This window comes from Anolis sagrei, chromosome 5 (assembly GCF_037176765.1).
Source record: "Anolis sagrei isolate rAnoSag1 chromosome 5, rAnoSag1.mat, whole genome shotgun sequence".
Classification (NCBI taxonomy): domain Eukaryota; kingdom Metazoa; phylum Chordata; class Lepidosauria; order Squamata; family Dactyloidae; genus Anolis; species Anolis sagrei.
The window spans coordinates 35,301,502-35,323,782 of NC_090025.1; the positions used below are offsets into that span (position 1 = coordinate 35,301,502).

Here is a 22,281-nt window from a genome sequence, read left to right on the forward strand (position 1 = left end):
CACTTACTATCTTGTCCACTTAACTAGACATAAATTGAGCCAAGGACGTACTGCATACAAATCATGTGAGCTGCATTTCCCACCCAAAGATTGGACAAACCAAGCTATATACCTAGGCATCAAAACTGAATCCTGTTTAGCGATCTCCAGACATTCTCATGAAGCAACTGGAGCCCCAAATCCATAGAGCCTCCTTGTTCTTTGCTATACATTGCTTAGTGAAGTATTGGACTTGGCCAAGACATCCTTAATCATTAAAAGAGTAGCAATAATGAGGAATAGAGGCCTATTGTCAACTTAACCTTAACTCCTTGAGTCTACTTTGAAATCTGATGTGAGCTATGTACCTCGCACAGTCCAATTCATGCAAACAACCACTGCTTACACTTCGAAAGCCAGAGAAAAGTATGAAAAAGATGTGCTGCAGGGTTGACTTGCTACTACAATGATGTTCAAATGGCCTTTCAAGTTCAAAAAGTTCCTGATTTGTTACTTCTTAACTGTTCAACACTGTGAAGAATACCTCCAAATTTGGGCAACACCCAGTAGTCGAAACTATTTCTATATAATGTGCCTTCACTGTGAACTTGGAGGAGGATCTACACATACATGTAGCTTCCTGAAAACAATTTTCACAGACATAGCATGATGTTATGTTTACACAGACATCTGGCTAGAAGCCTTATCTGTGAACAGACAAAAACACCAATGGAAGCTCCATTTGGTTGTGGAAACATAAGCAATGGAGAATAATTCTCCCTCCCACTGTTTTGATGTCATTTTTGGTGTGACATTGAAGGAATTAAAAGATGTGAGAAGGTAGGCCGCCATAAGGAAAGGAAGATAAATCTGCTGCACAAAGGTATACACTATATTTCTGTTGCATGCTGCATTGTACATTTTAAACACATGCATTCCTTGATATGCAGGCCTTATCTAAAGCTCATGGGGACACCTGGAAGTACTTTTCTGGACAAGTAGTAATATATTTGCTTAACTAGTGGCTTTTGCCTGTAGTTCACAATGCTAGCTTGTTTTGAAAAGGATATTTTAGTTGAATTATTCTGTAGTAGAAGTCAAACTTGACCTTATACATTTTAAAAATCCAGCCCATTCTACACAGAGGATTATTTTGTGATTGAAATTATATGGTACCAATATTTTAATCCTCTTGCGATCTTTTTTGTTCATTTCCACTTGAAATCTACTGTATTTTTCCTCTGACATTAAAACTTTCTCTTTCTTCTTTACTTGATTTCTTGCTTATTCTTTGCCTTCGCGTATTTGATCTATTATATCAATACACCTTCCTCCCTCCCTCCCTTCCTTCCTCTATTTTTTCCCAGAATGCTAAATGAAACCATTCAGATACAATTGGAATTGATTCACTCTTTCAATCTACTTCTTATATATGAGTACTCAAATCTGAATGGGTCTGTCATATAACATTTATGGGATTACATCCCATAAATCTGTTTATGTGACTTGAGGCCATAAAACCAGGATGCAACAGCTGATCACTTCAGATTTGATATATATGTAGTTCTTTATTTGCTACCAAAACTAGGACAAAAAGAGGACAAAGAAAGAAACTTCACTAATGCCTCTTGTCCTCTGTAATCACAAGTATTCCCGTGTTTGACCATTTATATATTATGGCACTTAAGAGGGAAAGATTGTGGCGATGCATATAATTATCTTCTCAGCTTTCCTTCACTTTCTTGTTCTTAAATGCTGAGCACAAAAAACCTTTGAGATAACATCTCAGTGCTGATGATCTATCACTGTGAGAACATTTCAGATATCATGGCATCTTCCTTTCACAGTTTGGTTTCCTTAGAGTGTCTAGTGTTGGTCTCACTTGTTCCTTTGCTAACTTGCTCTCATTTTGAAGTGTGCTTGGGATCCCTAAAACACTCCTCTGGTCACTTAAATGTAAGTCTATTACCCTAGCCTCCTTTATACTCCAATATTTAGTGAGGTGACATGAGCCGCATCTGTTCATATTATATTTGGCTGATTAATGATTCAGAACCTGAACTTGACTCAAGGGAGAATAAGTTTTAATTTGTGTGTGTGTGTGTATATATATATATATATACATATACACAGACGCACACACACATATATAGATACAATTACAGTTAGTATTTATCCAGTTGAAGTCCACACAATAAATATCTGTTGACTTCAATTCGTTGAAAAACGACAATTGCTTTGATACAAATACATCAGGTGTTCAAATCCATAAAAGCAGTATCTTCTTAGATGAGAACATTAGGTGCATAGTTGTTGGCACTATAAAAACAACGTCCTTTTCAAAATAAATACCCTAGGCTGTACCCACACTGCAGGGTTATAGCAGTTTGGGACCACATTAACTACCCTGGTTGAATGTTACAGAAAGCTAAGGTTTGTTGCAGTTTTGATATTTACCCTGCTCTGTCAGAGTGCTCTAGTCTCCAAGACTGCTTTTTAAGAAGTGTCACACACTAGTAGTTCAATGTTTACTTTTAAATTATGTTTTCTGAGAAGTGTGCTGGGGCACCTATATATTGCAATGACACAAGGAAACCTTGTCCTCTTACTGAGTTGAGAGGAGAGTTTTGGATGCCTGACATTTTTAACTCCACCAGCAATGGATTGCAAAGGGGACTGGTAATAGAATACAGGGCCTCTCACCTCTTGTTCAAATATGGCCTAGGGCAGGAATGACTGAAAGCCACGACCAGCTGCTGCGTTGTCTGAGTGACATCAGTGGATGGTGACTGTCAGTCCAGCCAAAGCAGAGAGGTTGCCCTCACACCTAAACATAACTCAAATACGCATGAACTTGCATTCTTCCTGCAAGATCCAGAAAAGCCAAGGAAATATGAACAGATGTTAAAGAGATGTTGTATTCTAAGATATGTAGTGTGCACTCTCTTTCCCCAATGAACATTATCATAGAATCATAGAGTTGGAAGAGACCTCATGGGCTATTCAGTCCAACTCCCTGCCAAGAAGCAGGAAAATCACATTCAAAGCACCCCTGACAGATGGTCATCCAGCCTCTTTTTAAAAGCCTCCAAAGAAGGAGCCTCCACCACACTCCAGGGTAGAGAGTTCCACTGCTGAGCAGCTCTCACAGTTAGAAAGTTCTTCCTAATGTTCAGGTGGAATCTCCTTTCCCGTAGTTGGAAGCCATTGTTCTGTGTCCTAGCCTCCAGGGCAGCAGAAAACAAGCCTGCTCCCTCCTCCCTATGACTTCCCCTCACATATTTATACATGGTCATCTTGTCTCCTCTCAGTCTTCTCTTCTGCAGGCTAAACATGCCCAGTTGTTTAAGATGCTTCTCATAGGGCTTGTCATCCAGACCCTTGATCCTTTTAGTCACTCTCCTCTGGACACATTGGAATTAGAGTCAACATCTCCCTACAACTGTGGTGCCCAGAATTGGACACACTATTCCAGGTGTGGTCTAACCATGGCAGAATAGAGGAGTAGCATTACCAATTTTGTTACATTTTGTCAATGTTTTAAAACTGCTCTTAATTTTTAGTGCAAAGGATGAAGGTAATGCTTCTTACATTCAGTAAAGAGACCAAAAGCTCAATGGCATAAGAAAATTAGAGAACAGAGAATTTTGGAACACTGTGAAAGGAAGGTTTGTAGCATCTGACCATCATTAGCAATTCTTTTATACTTTACTTTTGAGTGATAAACATAATAATCTACACAAGCCCTTGCTACAGTATATTTCAAAAGCAACAGCGAGATCTTTTATGAAATTTTCTCAGGCTTGAATCACTCTGGAGGCACAGAGTTACAAGCCCATATTTATATGACAACATCAAGCAGATGATAAGTGTACATTTGCTAGGAATAAAGAGTAGGAGCAGGAGGGATATTAATCCTTCCTAGCCACTACTTTTTCAATCCTCAGTTAGGCTGTCAGATAAGAAGGAAGCCTGATGGAGGAACGCGTCTTAAGGAGATGGGTTGTGCAAGAAAAGAGGCAGGTAAGGAAGGATCAACTGAACACACTATGTTGCACATATCTTCCATCCAAACTCAATGCCATTTACTGGCAAAAACAAGATTGGGAATTATTAGCATTCTATTAATGACCTGTGCAAGTGTAAGTTGTGCTGCGCAGGTAGAGTGACTTTTGGAGAGGGGCAATCTAGCTGGTAATGGCAGAAGTGAAGTTGCACCTGTAGAAGTCCATTAAAGAACGTAGTATAGCATCTACATGTATACTGTCCCTATGCATTACTGTTGTATTTTGCAGATGCACAACAGTTTGCCAGCTATGCACATTGAGTGATATATATATATATATATATATATATATATATATATATATAGTGCAATTTTAAGATATAACAATGATAGAGGGAGAACAATGCACATTGATTTTGATACACATGTTGCACTATGCTGGCATTCATTTTTATAGGCACTGCATAATGTAACTTTGCCAGTGGATATTTACAGTGATAGAGTGCTACAGCAGTGGTTCTCAACCTGTGAGTCCCCAGATGTTTTGGCCTTCACCTCCCAGAAATCCTAACAACTGGTAAACTGGCTGGGATTTCTTGGAGTTGTAGGCCAAAACACCTGGGGACCCACAGATTGAGAATCACTGTGCTACAGGATCCTGGTTAATGTTTGCTGATGCAATGTTCTCAGAGAAAGATGCTTCTTCCTTCCAAAGGAAGAAGGAAAGTCTAGATTCATAGGATGACTCTTCCTCTGACATTATAGAAGAAATGTTGGTGTTCTCTTAGGGACTGGGTTGAGACTTATAAGAAGCATCTTTTCTGAACTGTCCCATTGTGTTGTGCCCTTGTGTGAGCAACATACCTTGACCACAATACATTCATAGGATGTCTGATCTGATCAGTGTGATCAGTTTCTCATTCCAATAAAGAAGGGTGTAACTGTAGGGAAACCAAACAACATTGGGAGCACTCAATAGTGCTCTTTAACCTCTCTATGCCTAGTAAAAACTGGAAGAGCATACATACAAGAACTTGAATGAAAAAATAATATTGTAGAGACAAACCCCCCCCCCCCCCCAAAAAAAAAAAAAACCAAAGCTTAATTGCCCTGCAGGTCTCCAGACCTACAGGGGCATCAGAGAATGCATAAATATATTCTGAGGTCTGGGTCTTAAAAAAAAAGTAAAAACCTTCAAAGGGTTTAATAAAGGGAATATTTCTGGAAGGTACTTCCTGATATGTAGTTCCCATGAAAGCATAGGATTTTTTTTTCGTGTCAGGAGTGACTTGAGAAACTGCAAGTTGCTTCTGGTGTGAGAGAATTGGCTATCTGCAAGGATGTTGCCCAGGGGGCGCCCAGATGTTGGATGTTTTACCACCCTTGTGGGAGGCTTCTCTCATGTGCCTGCACGGAGAGCTGGAGCTGACAGAGGGAGCTCAACCTGCTCTCCACAGATTCGAACTACTGTCCTGTTGGCACAAAGGTTTAACCAATTGTGCCACCAGGAGCTCTGAGCATAGGATGATACCCCATTTTTGTAATTTATCTTCTCTTTCAAGTGTGAGCTGTCACTTTCCTTTCTTTACTGTTCTTTAACTCTGTTCCTTTGCTTAGGCTCACTTATAATGATACCTGACTATACCACTTACCATATGCTAATATTGTTTCCATTATAGTGCCACAATTAAGCACTTGAACTTTCCTATTTTACCTGGCCTCAGTGCAATAGGTTTCTAGTCAGTCATTTTAGCAGATCACTTAACAATATCTATAGTCCTCATTTGCAACACTGTGATAAGGAGTCTGCTAGGATTTTAAATGTGCTGATAGACACAAAAGGAACTAGGATTTTAATTCAAGTGGTTGTTATCAGCAAAGGAAAGAATGTGTTTGCCCCATGGCAATACATTTTCCACTGGGTTCAAAGGTGAAGCAAAACAAAGGGAGAGAAATTTCCAAGAGAATTTAGCAAGGTGAACAAACCCATGTTTGTATAAATGCCATACAATAGAAGAATGAATGACAGCAGGTGAGTGAGATGGAATGATGGATGGACTCACTGTGAAGCACTAGCTAGTAGCCTGAATGTGTTGGGAGAATCAGAGGGGAGAGTGGAAGACATAGGAGCAGATGGGTTGAAAAAGATAGCAGTTGAAAAGGGGGATCAGTTATGGCATGGGAGGTTAAGTTATACAAAAGATTTTTTCATATTTCTTATGAAATGATTTCACATTCTAAATACTGTGTTCTATAATAAATATATAGTTAATGATATGCCTACCTGTGTTCTGATCTGGGGGATTCTAAGGCTAGTGTAATTCCACCCCATGTACCAGTTCTGATTTACGTAACCAAGGATAAAACAAGGAGACTCTTACTGCTCTCTGTAAATCAGTGGCAGGTGATGACCTGAGGAGTAGCTGGTCTAGACTAGAGATGAGAAGTCAGACCTGTGGAACCTGGAGCTTTCTTTTGAAGCCCCCAAAGCCTCCCTCTCCAGACCACTAAAACCCCGCACTCAAAAGGGTGGCCGGAAAAATGACCAAAACTACAACACCACCCAACCAACCGCCCCTGAGTTTGTCTATACTTGTAACAGATTAGTACTGCCTGGCCTCAATGCCAGATAAAGTTCTTTTTTAGAAAGGTAATAGATTATCTTTCTAAGCAGTGGCACAGCAGGGTTAAACCACTGAGGTCTCACTCTTAGTCCTAGCTTCTGCCACCCTAGCAATTCAAAAACATGCCAATGTGAGTATATCAATAGGTACTGCTTTGGAAGATAACGGCATTCTATGCAGTCATGCCGGCCACATAATCTTGGAGACATCTACGGACAACACCAGCTCTTCAGCTTAGAAATGGAGATGAGAATCACCCCCAGAGTTGAACACGACTAGACTTAATGTTAAGGAAAAACCTTTCCTTTACTTTTAATAGGTTATCTTCAGACTTGGAAAGTTTTTTAAAATGTTTCTGTGGGCCATACAGAGTGAATTTTAGTCGCCCTCCTCTGGACACATTCTAGCTTGTCAAGAAAGATATTGACAACATGGAATGTGTCCAGAGGAGGGCGACTAAAATGATCAAGGGTCTGGAGAACAAGCCCTATGAGGAGTGGCTTAAGGAACTGGGCATGTTTAGCCTGAAGAAGAGAAGGATGAGAGGAGATATGATAGCCATGTATAAATATGTGAGAGGAAGCCAAAGGGAGGAGGGAGCAAGCTTGTTTACTGCTTCCATGGAGATTAGGACAAGGAACAATGGCTTCAAACTACAAGAAAGGAGATTCCATCTGAACATGAGGAAGAACTTCCTGACTGTGAGAGCCGTTCAGCAGTGGAACTCTCTGCCCCGGAGTGTGGTGGAGGCTCCTTCTTTGGAAGTTTTTAAACAGAGGCTGAATGGCCATCTGTCCTGACTAGGTGATTTGAATGCAATATTCCCGCTTCTTGGCAGGGGGTTGGACTGGATGGCCCATGAGGTCTCTTCCAACTCTTTAATTCTATGATTCTATGAATGCAGTTTGATACCACTGGAATAGTCATGGCTCAATGCTATGGAATCATTGGAGATGTAGCTGGTGAACAATCAGCATCTCTTGGTAGAGAAGGTTAAAGATGTCATAAAGCTACAAGTCTAAGGTTCCATCTACATAGGCATATAGAATCCAGATTATCTGCTTTGAACTGGATTATATTAGTCTACACTCCCATATGTTCTAGTTCAAAGCAGATAATATGGATCTTATATGGGTATGTAGATGGGGCCTAAAGATTCCCCAGCATTGAGCCATGACAGTTAAAGTGATGTTAAGCTGCATTAATTTTACACCACCAGAATCTCACACCAGAAGCAACTTGCAGTTTCTCAAGTCACTCCTGACACAAAAAAATAATTTTACAATTTAAATACATTCTAAAAAGCAATATAATTGTAGTAATATGAAATAATCACCAAAAACCAACAGATTTCGGAAATCTATTATCACATTAGATTATGTGCACTAGATTTTGCTTGATGGGATATTTCAGTCCCTAGAAATTTAGACTAAAATTTTTAGTCTTTATAGTGCAGCACAATTATGGAAACAACATATTAATCTGGTTGCTATGAGTTTTCCGGACTGTATAGCCATGTTCCAGAAACATTCTCTCCTGATGTTTCACCCACATCTATGCCAGGTATCCTCAGAGGTTGTGAGGTCTGTTGGAAACTAGGGAAGTGGTTGAATGCTCAGGTGGGAGAAAGAACTCTTGTCTGCTTGAGGCAAGTGGGAATGTTGTAATTGGCCACCCTGATTAGCATTGAATAACCTTGCTGTTTCAAAGCCTTGCTGCTTCCTGCCTGCAAAATTCACACTTGCCTCAGGCAACCCAGCAACCTCACAACAACCCAGTGATTCCAGCTATGAAAGCCTTTGACAACACAAAGTATTAATCATTTACAACAGTTATGACAAAATCATAATTATTAACAATCATACACATATATAAATAGTATAAGCCAAACACCCATAACGGAAAAGGTTTGATACAGAAAATGTCACAGACCAGACAAAAATAAACCAGCCTAGCAGCGAGGTGCCACAGTAAACAAAGCTACAAAATCCAAGAATTTTGTTGGCAAAATTACTACCATGAGAGCAGACAAAATACAGCCTCCCATTTTTTTTGTATCAGGAATGATTTGAGAAACTACAAGTCACTTCTAGTGTGAGAGAATTGGCCGTCTGGAAAGACGTTGCTCAGGGGACACCCGGATGTTTTGATGTGTTACCATCCTTGTGGGAGGCTTCTCTCATTTCCCCACATGGGGAGGTGGAGCTGATAGAGGGAGCTCATCTGCACTCTCCCTGCATTCGAACCTGCGACTTATCGGTCTTCAGTCCTACCGGCACAGGGATTTAACCCACTATGCCATTGGGGCTTCAATACAACCCCTAATAAAATCAATCATTTGAGACAATTACTAAAACACCACAACCAAAATTCCCCAAAGCTTGCATAATTAAAGTGAAAATAGATTTGAACTAAAGATTAGGAGTTTTTTGGCCTTATAAAGGAAATAGACCTATAAGGAAAAAAATGGTTCTCGAACACCTAATGTTAGAAATCTGTATGAAAGAAGAACCCAGTCAAGGCCTCTGAAGGCACAGAGAAATAACAGTAAACTTGGCTGTGAGAGAGAACTGCTTACACACAGTATGCAGGCCCTCACCTCAAAAAGCTATCTGGATTACAGAGATGCTCAGCTGCTCCAACTTTTCAGAGAGGAATCTCTCTGTATATTCTGAAAAGGTGAGAATGCCAGAGAGTGAGACAATGGTACTGGTTCCAGTAATAACACGGGGAGATCATTTTACTTCTGTATGCATCAAGATTTATGTTGCAACCATTTAACTCCAAGGTACAAATAACTTTAAGCTTTGAAGGTTGAGATTTTAATATTAAATACATTTAAATCAGTGTTGCTCCTAAGTGGATATTCACTACTCTCCTCTTCCCCTGCTTTAGATTGTCTGGGGATTAAACATAATTTCTCTCATGCACACAGTCCCCATGAACTCTACCAGCTAACCTTCCTGTTTTGATTGTGTATTTAATCTAATTCAATGCCTAATATTTCATTACTAGCATCATTATATAGTTTTCAGTCCAGGTTTTAGCAGGCATGTGGAATGTGGCAGCATACTCTGTGGGTTCATAACTTGATGATAGATGCAATATTGCTACTATAGCAGCTTATGATGTACTGAACACTTCTTACACAAGCCACAAAATCAAGAGTACAGCAGGCTCTCAGTATTCACTAAGGCAGTGCTAATCAACCTTCCTAATGCCGTGACCCCTTAATACAGTTCTTCATGTTGTGGCGACTGTTATGAATTGTACTACAAATATCTCATATGCAGGATGTATTTTCATTCACTGGACCAAATTTGGCACAAATACCCGATATGCCAGAATTTGAATATTGGTGGAGTTGGGGGCGGGGATTGATTTTGTCATTTGGGAGTTGTAGTTGCTGGGATTTATAGTTCACTTACAATCAAAGAGCATTCTGAACTCCACCAACAATGGAATTGAACCAAACTTGGCACACAGAACTCGCATGACCAACAGAAAATATTGTAAGGGTTTGGTGGGCAATGCCTTTGAGTTTTAGAGTAGTAGGGGGGCTTCAGCCTTCCCCTCCCCTGAAATTATCAGGGTAGTCCGTGAGAAGGCTTTACTGGTACATTATTTAAACGGTTATGTTTATTCATATCATGATCTGATCACCATGCTCAATATATCCCATATGCATAGGGGTATTGGGATAACGATACAAAAGGTTTGCTAGGGTAGATCCTCAAACCTCCCCCCCCCCCCCAATCAAACTCAGCACCCCCTGAATCAAAATCCTGGCTATGGGCCTGGAGGGAGTAATTTCCTAGAACAGAAACTTTAGTTCAAAAATGGTATAAACCCTACCTCCAATGCAGAGGCCCATAGTTGCCCAACTAAATTTGGATTGTTTAAAGTCATTCAAATTTTGGGGTACCCATGTTGACCTTCCATACTTTAACAATGCCTAATGTTATTAGGTAATGTTAAGCAATTCGTAACATTCCTATCACAATATGGTCTATTATTTTCATACTGTAACAGTTTCAGTTCTTAATACAAATATTAGGACCTTCAAAATGCCAACCAATGTATGGCCAGATTCTGGAGCTATGGCAGACTGCACCTGTTATTGGATGTCTTTGGTGTCTTTCTAACAGAATCATCTCTGTGTGATTATTGTGTGTGTCCAGAAGGTGGCGGTATGAACATCCTTTTATTTGAAGTACAGGGTTGAATTATTATGAGATTTTTAGAAGATGTGAAAGAGGAAAAACACAGGCTCCTTCTACACTGCCATATAAACCAGATTATCAAAGCAGATTCATATTATCTGCTTTGAACTGGATTAGATGAGTCTACACTACCATATAATCCAGTTCAAAGCAGATAATCTAGGTTTTATATGGCAGTGTAGAAGAGGCCATGGACTCCCAGAATCCTAGCCTGACACTCAAATCACAGCAGCTGGCTTTTTAAGCAGCTCTTGCTGCTGTCGTGATTTTGGTAGAGAGGCAAATATTACCACTTGTTAATTTCTGCAGTGTAAGAACTTCATCCTATGGAATAAATAAAACAGTTGAGATTGTTGGTTTTCCCTTAAGCTTTACCATGCCCCATTTTCAAATTTTCATACTCTTCTCTTTGGTAGAGAAGAGTATTAAAACTACAACTGTCATGATTCCATAGCATTGAGCCATGGCAGTGAAAATGGAGGAAAATGGTGTTGAAGTGCAATAATTCTACTATATAGATGTTTCCTGGGATTCACTTACTTTTCTTCTCCATGTGATCTTCAAATGGCAGCATTCCAACATTGCTATTGATGATAAGAGTTGTTGTATAGCATCATTTCTTCATATCGACAGTCTCTTCTCAGAAAACTTTCCATAGTTTTGAAGTTTCGTTCAGCAACGAAATGAAGTGTTTTGGTATGGCTAGGCTGGAAAAAGAGCTTCTGAAACAGGATATGTTGCATGGATGGTTTAAGACAATATACAGTCAACCCTCACATTCACTGGTGTTAGTGCCACAGGAGCTCCGTGAAGATGAAAATTTATAAATGAAAAGGATTTTTTTAAAAAAAAAAACCTGAGGGAACATGCTTCTGGGAATTTCTAGATTGTCCAGTATGATTTTGTGATGAACTTCCACTGGAAGCTGAACACTGAGGGACTTAGAGATTCCTATAGAGGTGTTCCCTCTAGAAATCTCTTGGTCCTTCAACATGACTGTAGGAAGTTGACTAAAGTCACACTGGAGGAGCTAGAGATGCCCAGAACATTTTTAAGGAGGCCGAGAGAACACTTCTCTGGGCATTTTCTAGGTCCTCCAGAGTGACAGAGAAATGACTGTAGAAGGTAGAAGTTTGTTATGTGTTTTAAATAAACTACATCCTTAGAAGGCAAAGTACATATAAACAAGATCAGTGGTTTGCAACATTTTAGAACAGCGTTTCTCAACCTGGGGGTCGGGACCCTGGGGGGGGGGGGGTTGCGAGAGGTGTCAGAGTGCTCGTCAAAGAACAGCAGAACACAGTATTTTCTGTTGGTCATGAGGGTTCTGTGTGGGAAGTTTGGCCCAGTTCTATCATTGATGGGGTTTGGAATGCTCTTTGATTGTAGGTGAACTATAAATCCCAGCAAGTACAACTCCCAAATGTCAAGGCCTATTTCCCCAAACTCCACCAATGTTCACATTTGGGCATATTGAGTATCCGTGTCAAGTTTGGTACAGATCCATCATTGTTTGAGTCCATAGTGCTCTTTGAATGTAGGTGAACTACAACTCCAAAACTCAAGGTCAATGTCCACCAAACCCTTCCAGTATTTTCTGCTGGTCATGGGAGTTCTGTTTGCCAAGTTTGGTTCAATTCCATTGTTGGTGAAGTTAAGAATGTTCTTTGATTGTAGGTTAACTATAAATCCCAGCAACTACAACTCCCAAATGACAAAATTAATCCCCACCAACCCCACCAGTATTCAAATGGGCATATCAGGTACTTGTGTCAAATTTGGACACGTGAATGAAAATACATCCTGAAAATACATAGATATTTACATTATGGTTTTAACAGTGGCAAAATTACAGTTATGAAGAAGCAACAAAAATAATTTTATGGTTGAGGGTCACCACAACATGAGGAACTGTATCAAGGGGTCGTGGCATTAGGTTTTGTCTGGTTTTGCCTGGTCCCAAACCATCATTACTGCTGCTAGACTGATCGCACTACAGCACTCTAGACAAACGTTGTGATTTACCTGGCCTTAAGTCCTTGCTGTGATTTACCATCTGTTTCGCGACAGCACCCTCTCTGGCTGGAAGTGCAATAACACCTACCTTTTGGAGTCACTGCCCACAATATATAAGACCAACTCCCTCTGACTTCCATCAGATTCTCTGGACGGCCAAGAAGAACTAGGGACCTGGCCAAGGGGTGCCGGCTTGCTGTCCACGGGCCCTAGAAGTGGGGTCCTTGTTTTGATTGGCCCACTCTAGTTGAATGACATTGGGACATCTATGTGGGCACAGACCTTGAGCTACTGAATTATTAAGCACTTTAGTCCAGCACTGAGACCAAATGGGTCACTAGAATCTGAGCCATAGAAAGTCATTCAGTTCTGTAATCTAGCACTTTAATCCTGCACTTTAGTCTGCCTGGGTTGCCATAAGCTATTAACTGGTTCAGAGCCAACAAGCTGCTGTGAGGTGTGGTATTATAGCACTGTAGCGCTTTACTACAGCACTGTGAATTTCAAAATCGCCTGATGTCATCGCAGTTGTCATTTTTGGTAACGCTGATAGTCCTCTCTGTTAATACTACTCAAATGCACTTTACTGGAAGCAAGGATGGGGCGGACCCTAGGGGTTTAGAGTTTTATAACCACAACAATGTCTGTTATGATTATTATGCATTAACATCTGATACCGCAAGTGAGGAAGTGAGAGGGAACTCCCCTGGGACGGATGGTTCTATGGGTGTGGGGGCTGCTATAGAGGTGGTGACAGGTAGAGGAAGATACGGGAAAGGGAGAACAAACTACTCAATCCGATCCAAAATTTTCAGCAATAATTTGGCAAACCTAAAATGCTCTAAGAATGTAAGACAAAAACAAATCCGGCCCAAAATTTACAATAGAACATTGGCAATCCCAAAGACTACCCATATTACAACTTCACAATCAATTCGGCCTGAAAATAATAGGAATATATTGGCGATTCCAAAAAAAAATCCTCCCGACAAGATACAACTGAGATGTCAGGATGGTGGTCCTTCTGGGCTAAGGGTGGTGCTGTTCAATGCCAGGTCGGTAAATGGGAAGTCCTCCATTATTCGAGATCTAATTCAGGAGGAACAGGCCGACCTGGCATGTATAACGGAGACCTGGCTGGATGAGGGGGGTGGTGTGAACCTCTCCCAGCTTTGCCCGCCAGGTTACTCTGTCCAGCACCAGCCAAGGCCCGGAGGGCGGGGAGGAGGAGTGGCAGTGGTCTATAAGGTTTGTATTCCCCTAATCAGGTGCCCCATCCCACAATCATCTACATTTGAGTGTGCCGGCTTCAGGTTAGGTGACCGGGACAGGATAGGGATTCTGTTAGTGTACCGACCACCCCGCTGCACGACAGTCTCCCTTCCTGAGCTAGCAGGAGTGGTCTCGGACATGGCGTTGAGCTCCCAGCGGCTTATAGTCCTGGGGGATTTCAATGTTCATGCCGAGACTGCTCTGTCAGGTGCAGCTCAGGACTTTATGGCCACCATGACAACCATGGGCCTGTCCCAACTAGTATCTGGTCCCACCCATATCGCTGGGCACACACTGGATTTGGTCTTTTCGCAGGGATGGGGTGATAGTATCGGGGTGGAGGAGCTAACCATCGCTCCTTTGTCATGGACCGATCACCACCTGATTAGGTTTAGACTGACTGCTCCTCCCAACCTCCGCAGGGGTGGTGGACCCATTAGAATGGTCCGCCCCAGGAGACTTATGGATCCTAGTGGTTTCCTGACGGCTCTTGGGGAATTTCCCACCTCCCTGGCTGGCGACCCTGTCGATGCCTTGGTCTCTCACTGGAACACCGAGATGACTAGGGCAATCGACACAATCGCTCCAGAACGCCCCCTCTCGAGTAACCGAGCTAACCCGGCTTCTTGGTTTACTGAGGAGCTGGCAGCAATGAAGCGAAAGAAGAGGTGGCTAGAGCGCGTGTGGCGCAGTAACCCGACTAAATCAACCCAAACACATCTGAATACCTTCTTAAGGTCCTACGGTGTGGCAATAGAGGCAGCACAAAAAACATCTTTCGCTGCTAATATTGCATCTGCGAAGAATCGTCCAGCTGAGCTCTTTCGAGTTGTCAGGGGTCTGTTAAATCCGCCGAAAAGCGAGATCCCTGACAGCTCTGGAGCTCGCTGTGAAGCGTTTGCTCGATTTTTCGTAGATAAAATTGGGCGGATTCGGTCGGGTTTTGACACCACTTTACCTGCAGTCTCTGAGAATGTAACGAGAGCATCTGCTTGTCAAGTTTTGTTGGATTCTTTTCAATTAGTTCAGCTTGAGGATGTGGACAGGATCCTTGGAGAGGTGCGGCCTACCACATGCATCCTAGACCCCTGTCCATCCTGGCTTATAAAAGAAGCCAGAGGGGGTTTGGCGGAGTGGGTGAAGGTGGTGGTTAATGCCTCCTTACAGGAGGGCAAGATTCCAGCGAGTCTAAAACAGGCTATTATCAAACCGCTGTTGAAAAAACCATCACTGGACCCCACTCAATTAGACAACTATCGGCCAGTTTCCAATCTCCCCTATTTGGGCAAAGTCCTGGAACGTGTGGTGGCAGCTCAACTCCAGGGATTTCTGGTAGACACTGATTATCTTGATCCGGCACAGTCTGGCTTTAGACCGGGACATGGAACGGAAACAGCCTTGGTCGCCTTGGTAGATGATCTGCGCAGGGAACTGGACAGGGGGAGTGTGTCCCTGTTAGTTCTCCTGGACCTCTCAGCGGCCTTCGATACCGTCGATCACGGTATCCTTCTGGGACGACTCACAGAAATGGGACTTGGGGGTACTGCTTTGCAGTGGCTCCGGTCATTTCTTGAGGGACGGTCCCAGAAGGTGTTACTGGGTGACACCTGTTCGGCTCCACAACCATTGTCGTGTGGAGTCCCTCAGGGATCTATTCTGTCCCCAATGTTGTTCAACATCTACATGAAGCCGCTGGGGGAGATCATTCGGAGTTTCGGACTGCGGTGTTATCTCTATGCAGATGATGTCCAGATCTGTCACTCCTTTCCGCCTGTCACCAAGGAGGCTGTCCAGACCTTGAATCGGTGTCTGGCTGCTGTGTCGGACTGGATGAGAGCTAACAAATTGAAATTGAATCCAGACAAGACAGAGGTCCTACTGGTCAGTCGGAAGGCCGAACAGGGTATAGGGTTACAGCCTGTGCTGGATGGGGTTACACTCCCCCTGAAGACGCAGGTTCGCAGCTTGGGAGTGATCCTGGACTCGCCGCTGAGCCTGGAACCCCAGGTCTCGGCGGTGGCCGGGAGAGCTTTTGCGCAATTAAAACTTGTGCACCAGTTGCGCCCGTACCTTGGGAAGTCTGATCTGGCCACGGTGGTCCACGCTCTTGTTACATCCCGGATAGACTACTGCAACGCGCTCTACGTGGGGTTGCCCTTGAAGACTGTTCGGAAACTCCAACTAGTCCAGCGTGCGGCAGCCAGATTGCTCACCGGAGCGACATACAGGGAGCATACCACCCCCCTGTTGTGCCAGCTCCACTGGCTGCCGGTTCAATTCCGAGCACAATTCAAGGTGCTGGTCTTAACCTACAAAACCCTATACGGTTCTGGTCCAGTGTATCTGTCCGAACGTATCTCCCTCTACGTCCCACCTCGGAGTTTGAGATCATCTGGGGAGGCCCTGCTCTCGACCCCACCACTCTCACAAGTGAGGCTGGTGGGGACGAGAAGCAGAGCCTTCTCAGTGGTGGCCCCCCACCTGTGGAATTCACTCCCGGGGGAAATCAGAACAGCACCAACCCTCCTCTCCTTCAGGAGGAGGGTGAAGACATGGCTGTGGAACCAGGCCTTTGGGCAACCAGGCAATTAGACAATGACAACCAAATAAGGCAATCAGATGTGTGAGATCGGCAGGATTGTCGAAATGGAACCAAAACAGATCTTTGAGTTAATTGTACACTGATGGGTAGGAGGAAGTTCCAGGTTTGTATTGTTTTTACTGATTTTATCATTTTACTGATTTTATTGGATAATGTTGAATTGTGGGAATTTGTACTGTTATATTTTTTGTGATGATTGTTGTGTAGCAGGCGTCTAAGTGCGCCTTGCAGCTGTAAGCCGCCCTGGGTCCCCTTCGGGGTGAGAAGGGCGGGGTACAAGAACCCCAAATAAATAAATAAATAAATAATAAGGTTGAGGACCCTTGTTTTAGAAGATTGAGAGTATACATGAGATTGAGATTTTTTTAAAAAATCTTCCTTTCTCTGTGACTTGGACTGTCAAGTCAGAGAGGCAGGTTCCACATCACATGGCCCCCATTGAAAACCCACATTTAAAAGCAGCTGACAAAATGTTGCAGCCATTATTCATGATGAATTAACAAGCAAGTAAGGAGAGTTGCTTCACTCTAGCTTGAGTAAATGCAGGAAATTCTCCTATGACGTGATGTAGCTTTATGTGGGAAATATGATATTGTGAAAACATAACACAAAGGTCAGTGTGTCATTATGACCTCATGTTATGCCTCTGCTACAGTGATTGCACCAACACAGGGCTATGATTGTGCAACAAGGACATTAATTTACTTCTGTAACTTTCCATAACTTGATGTTTTAGGTTTTCTCTTTGCCAGTGTCTTCTTTCCTCCATACACACCAAAGGGAAATTAGAACAGAGGAAATTCCTCATTTGGGTTACAGTGACCCTGTTTTTTTTTTATGTGATACTTAAGTCTACAGACTTTCTGATGTTGCTTGTCCACATGTATCTGGTTTGCATTTGTGAAATGTTGAAGTGGCTGCACTGAGAAAGATCGTTACAGTTTAATTCTGGATTTAACAGGCTATGACTTTTCAAAAACAAGGTGAAATTTCACAGTTTCCACTGGAATATTAATCTTCTGAATAATACATCCCATTTTAAAAATTGCCATCAAGTTCACTTTGACTTACGGCAATTTTAATAGAAGGTGTAATTTGAGGGTGTTTTTCAAAGCAGAATGTGATCTTGTGGAGCTCAAAATTTTCTACAGGTTTTTAATAAATGTATGTCTAATCAGCAAAGGGTCAACACAGCAAAGCAGCATTCATGTTTTAGGTGAGAATTAATTCTGCTTGACTAGCATTTCTCAACCTGGAGGTCGGGACCCCTGGAGGGGTCACGAGACAGCTGTTAGAGGGGTTACCAAAGCCCATCAGAAAACACAGTATTTTCTGCTGGTCATGGGGGTTCTGTGTGGGAAGTTTGGCCCAATTCTATAGTTGGTGGGTTTTAGAATGCTCTTTGAATGTAGATGAACCATAAATCCCAGCAACTATTCAACTCCCAAATGTCAAGGTCTATTTTCTCCAAACTCCACCAGTGTTCACATTTGGGCATATTGAGTATTCGTGCTAAGTTTGGTCCAGATCCATCATTATTTGAGTCCACAGTGCTGTCTGGATGTAGGTGAACTGCTACTCTAAAACTCAAGGGCAATGCTCACCAAACCCTTACAATATTTTCTGTTGGTCATGGAAGTTCTGTGTGCCAAGTTTGGTTCAATTCCATCGTTGGTGGAGTTCAGAATGCTCTTTGATTGTAGGTGAACTATAAATCCCAGCAACTACAACTCCCAAATGACAAAATCAATCCCCGCCCCCAACTCCACCAGTATTCAAATTTGGGCATATTGGGTATTTGTGCTAAATTTGGTCCAGTGAATGAAAATGCATCCTGCATATCAGATATTTACGTTATGATTCATAACAGTAACAAAATTACAATTATGAAGTAGCAACAAAAATAATGTTATGATTGGGGGGTCACCACAACATGTGGAACTGTATTAAGGGGTTGCTTATTAGAAAGGTTGAGAATCACTGTGCTAGACGGTTGTGGTGATCCTAGAAAGCATTCTTCAATATGATCTATTAGTTAAGAACAGAATGACTAATAAAATCACAGGCCCATACACTAACTGGACATACCAAAATTATTCTAGACAATAAGTCAATCAAAATAAAAGCCTTCGACAACACAATATACAATACAAACACAATATACAAACACAATAGGTCCATTATGCAAAGGATTCGTTCTAGAACCTTTTGCATAAATACAATTTTCACGTAATCTGGAACCCTATTTTCTTCCTTATCTTGAATTATGTCTGTGGTTTCCGGCCAAAGCATTCCATAGTATCACTCTGGAGGACCTAGAAAATGCCTAGAGTGTTCTCTCTAGGTCTCCAGTGTGACTCTATGGCATTTTTGTAAATAAATGACACTGTGCTCAGAGACCTCGCATAATAAACAGACCTATTACACAGTATAAGTGCAGTAGAATTGCGCCTTCCATTCTCTTGGTGTGTTAAGAATAAACAGAAATTAACTACAAAATATGTGTTCTGAGGAAGACATAAAATGTTCCCGAGTTTAGCAATAAATTCAGATCAGTTTAGATTCAGTTATTTTACCAGAGTATTAGCTTATAACATGGATACACCATATATGGCTTTGGGTTCACTAGTACTGTAGCTTCTACAGCTCCTAATGCTGGTGGGTCCCATTCAAAGAGGAAAGCATTGTTTCCTGTTCTCCAAAGAGTGCAGCAAGTAAACAGGAAGTTAAGAGGAGGATGCCGCAGAATGGAATGTGCTGAACCATGCATACATGCAGGTGCAAATGAATGCAGCTGCTAAGCCCCGCTGCTGACTGCCATGGGATACAGTCCTTAGCACTGGAAAGGTTGCACACATCATCCACTAATATCTCCCAGGGCAAACTATAATTAGGCAGAGCAAGACGGGTGCCTCAGACAGCAGGCATTTAGGGGTTGGGACTCAAGTGGAACATGCATATGCTTAGACTGGTGTAACTCAGTGACAGCTAAAGAGTGGCCAATGGGCTTTTATTGGGCCACAGGCCACCTGTTGTGAATTTTTGGCCCAAATTGTCCTTTAGTGGATATGGAGGACTTTTTTGCCACTTTTATGACAACCAGGAGGTGCCCTTTCTATTATCAAAGGCTTTCATGGCTGGAATCACTGGGTTGCTGTGAGTTTTCTGGGCTGTATGGCCATGTTCCAGGAGCATTTTGCCTGCATCTATGGCAGGCATCCTCAGAGGTTGTGAGGTCTGTTGGAAACTAGGAAAAAGGGGTTTATATATCTGTAGAATGTCCAGGGTGGGAGAAAGATCTCTTGTCTGTTTGAGGTAGGTGTGAATGTTGCAATTGGCTACCTTGATTAGCATGTAATGGCCTAGCAGTTTCAAGGTCCGGTTTCTTATTGCTTGGGGGAATCCTTTGTTGGGTGGTGATTAGCTGGCCCTGATTGTTTCTTGTCTGGAATTCCCCTGTTTTTTAGTGTTGTTCTTTATTTAGTTTTAGGTTTTTAGAGTTCGTAAAATCTGGCTGCCAGTATTAAAAAAAACTTTAAAATCATAAAGGTAAATAAAGAACAGAACTCAAAAAGAAGGGAATTCCAGACAAACAATCAGGGCCGGCTAATCACCTCCCAACAAAGGGTTCCTCCAGGCAGTAAGCAGCCAAGCCTTGAAGCTGCAATCAAGGTGATCAATTGCAGCATTTACAGTTGCCTCAAACAGACAAGAGTTCTTTGTCCCACCCTGGACATTCCACATATATATAAACCCAATTTCCTCCTGATGCAGGCAAAGCATCAGGAGGGAATGCTTCTGGAACATGGCCATATAGCCCAGAAAACTCGCAGCAACCCAGACATATCTTTCTGTTGTAAAAATAAAGGTATCTCTGTGTCTAAAAAAGGTTGGAGGTTGGGTAAAAAATGTGGTAAAAATATCCCATGTCTCTAAAAGATATTTGGGGTCATTTTTTCTGTAAGGTCAGTCCTCCAAGGACTTTTAGAGGTCAAATGCATCCCACGAGTAGCAATAGTTACCCACTTTGGTGTAATTCGTACATTGGGAGAGAGATAAATGTTGATTTAAAACTCCAATCACACTTTGAGGACAAGCCTTTCTGTCTTCATCTGTCCTGAAGAGACCTTTTTGTATACTTAACTTGACTCACAATAACTCAGCACAATAGGAAATGTTTGTAGAAAAGGCCTATGATGTATACAAATCAATAAATGAATGAATGAATGAGTGAGTGAATGAAAGAATGAATGAATGAATGAACAAAGTCTGTTGTAGCAGAAGTGTTTGTCACACGGTGAATTTATGAATGAGACTGTTCATTTCCTAAGAAGATTAGGATTTGTGAATGGATTGCTCCTATAAGTGGGTCAGAGTGTTCTGAAATTATCAGGGCATAGCCTTTCTGAAAAAGGAACAGGGTTAAGTAGAGGATCATAATGGCGGTGGATAAATGCCCGCAATTAGGATAGATCCGCCTTTATGTTTGTTTTTTGCTTTCATTTTAATCTTTTCCTAACCATGTTAAATGTCATTTCTTTTGCATTAATCCCCAGCAATAGTCCAAATGAAGAACAACAACAAAACTTTATTGTTCTCCTTCCCATATTAGTTAATGCTTTTGTTGGCAAATGTGATGGGCGCTGGGACCAATTCCACACAAACCTAGAGATCCACGGAGTGCTTCCCCTTCCCCATTTAGAACAAGAAGAGATCAACAAATGAGCAAAAGTGTTCTTTTGGTTTGGACTTCTGGATTTGGGGCATTTTTTTTAAAAAAAGTAGTGGTTTGGAAGGAATCAGGGGTGTCAAGTTCACATTCCAGGAACAGTAATCAGTCCTTAAGGGAACCTTCCTTCCGGCACCCTTAAACAAAATTGTAATATGGGGCTAGGTGAAGAGACTGGGGATAGAATTGGCATGTCAAGACTATACCAGGCCTTGAGATTACTGGACAAACCCTCAGATATAGGGATGACCTTGAGTGATGTTACAAGAGGGGAACCCTAGTGATGACAATAAGATTGATTTTTTTTTTGTTTTCTGCCAGAAACAACTTGAGAAACTGCAAGTCACTTCTGATGTGAGAGAATTGGCTGTCTGTATGGACATTGTCCAGGGGATGCCTGGATGTTTTACCATCCTGTGGGAGGCTTCTCTAATGTCCCTGAATGGGAAGCTGGAGCTGACAGACAGCTGACAGCTCATCCTGCTCCTCACATTTGAACCACTGACCTTCAGGTCAGCAGTCCAGCCAGCACAAGGGTTTAACCCATTGCGCCTTCATGGCTAATAAGGTTGATGAGCAATCCTTAGTGATGTGATACACACACACACACACATACACAAATACTCAGAATCTACTATAGTAGCACAGAGAATGACAGTTAAATATAAAATTTTAGATATAAGAAATGACACCATACCCACTATTCAAATTGTTAATCCTATTAAAGGTGTATACATTTGCGGGGAGACTGCACTTGCATTATCACAGTCACAGATAAGGAAGGATAAGGAAGGATCACCTATTTTAATTTGAATGCAACATTGCAATTA

The 22,281-nt window shown here is 42.0% G+C and overlaps 1 protein-coding gene across 1 annotated transcript in view; it reads left to right on the forward strand.

Moving 5' to 3' along the window:
* SYNPO2 (synaptopodin 2) overlaps positions 1-22,281 on the forward strand; it is a 136,548-nt gene that overhangs the window by 106,246 nt on the left and 8,021 nt on the right. The gene's annotated exons all lie outside the window — the stretch shown is intronic.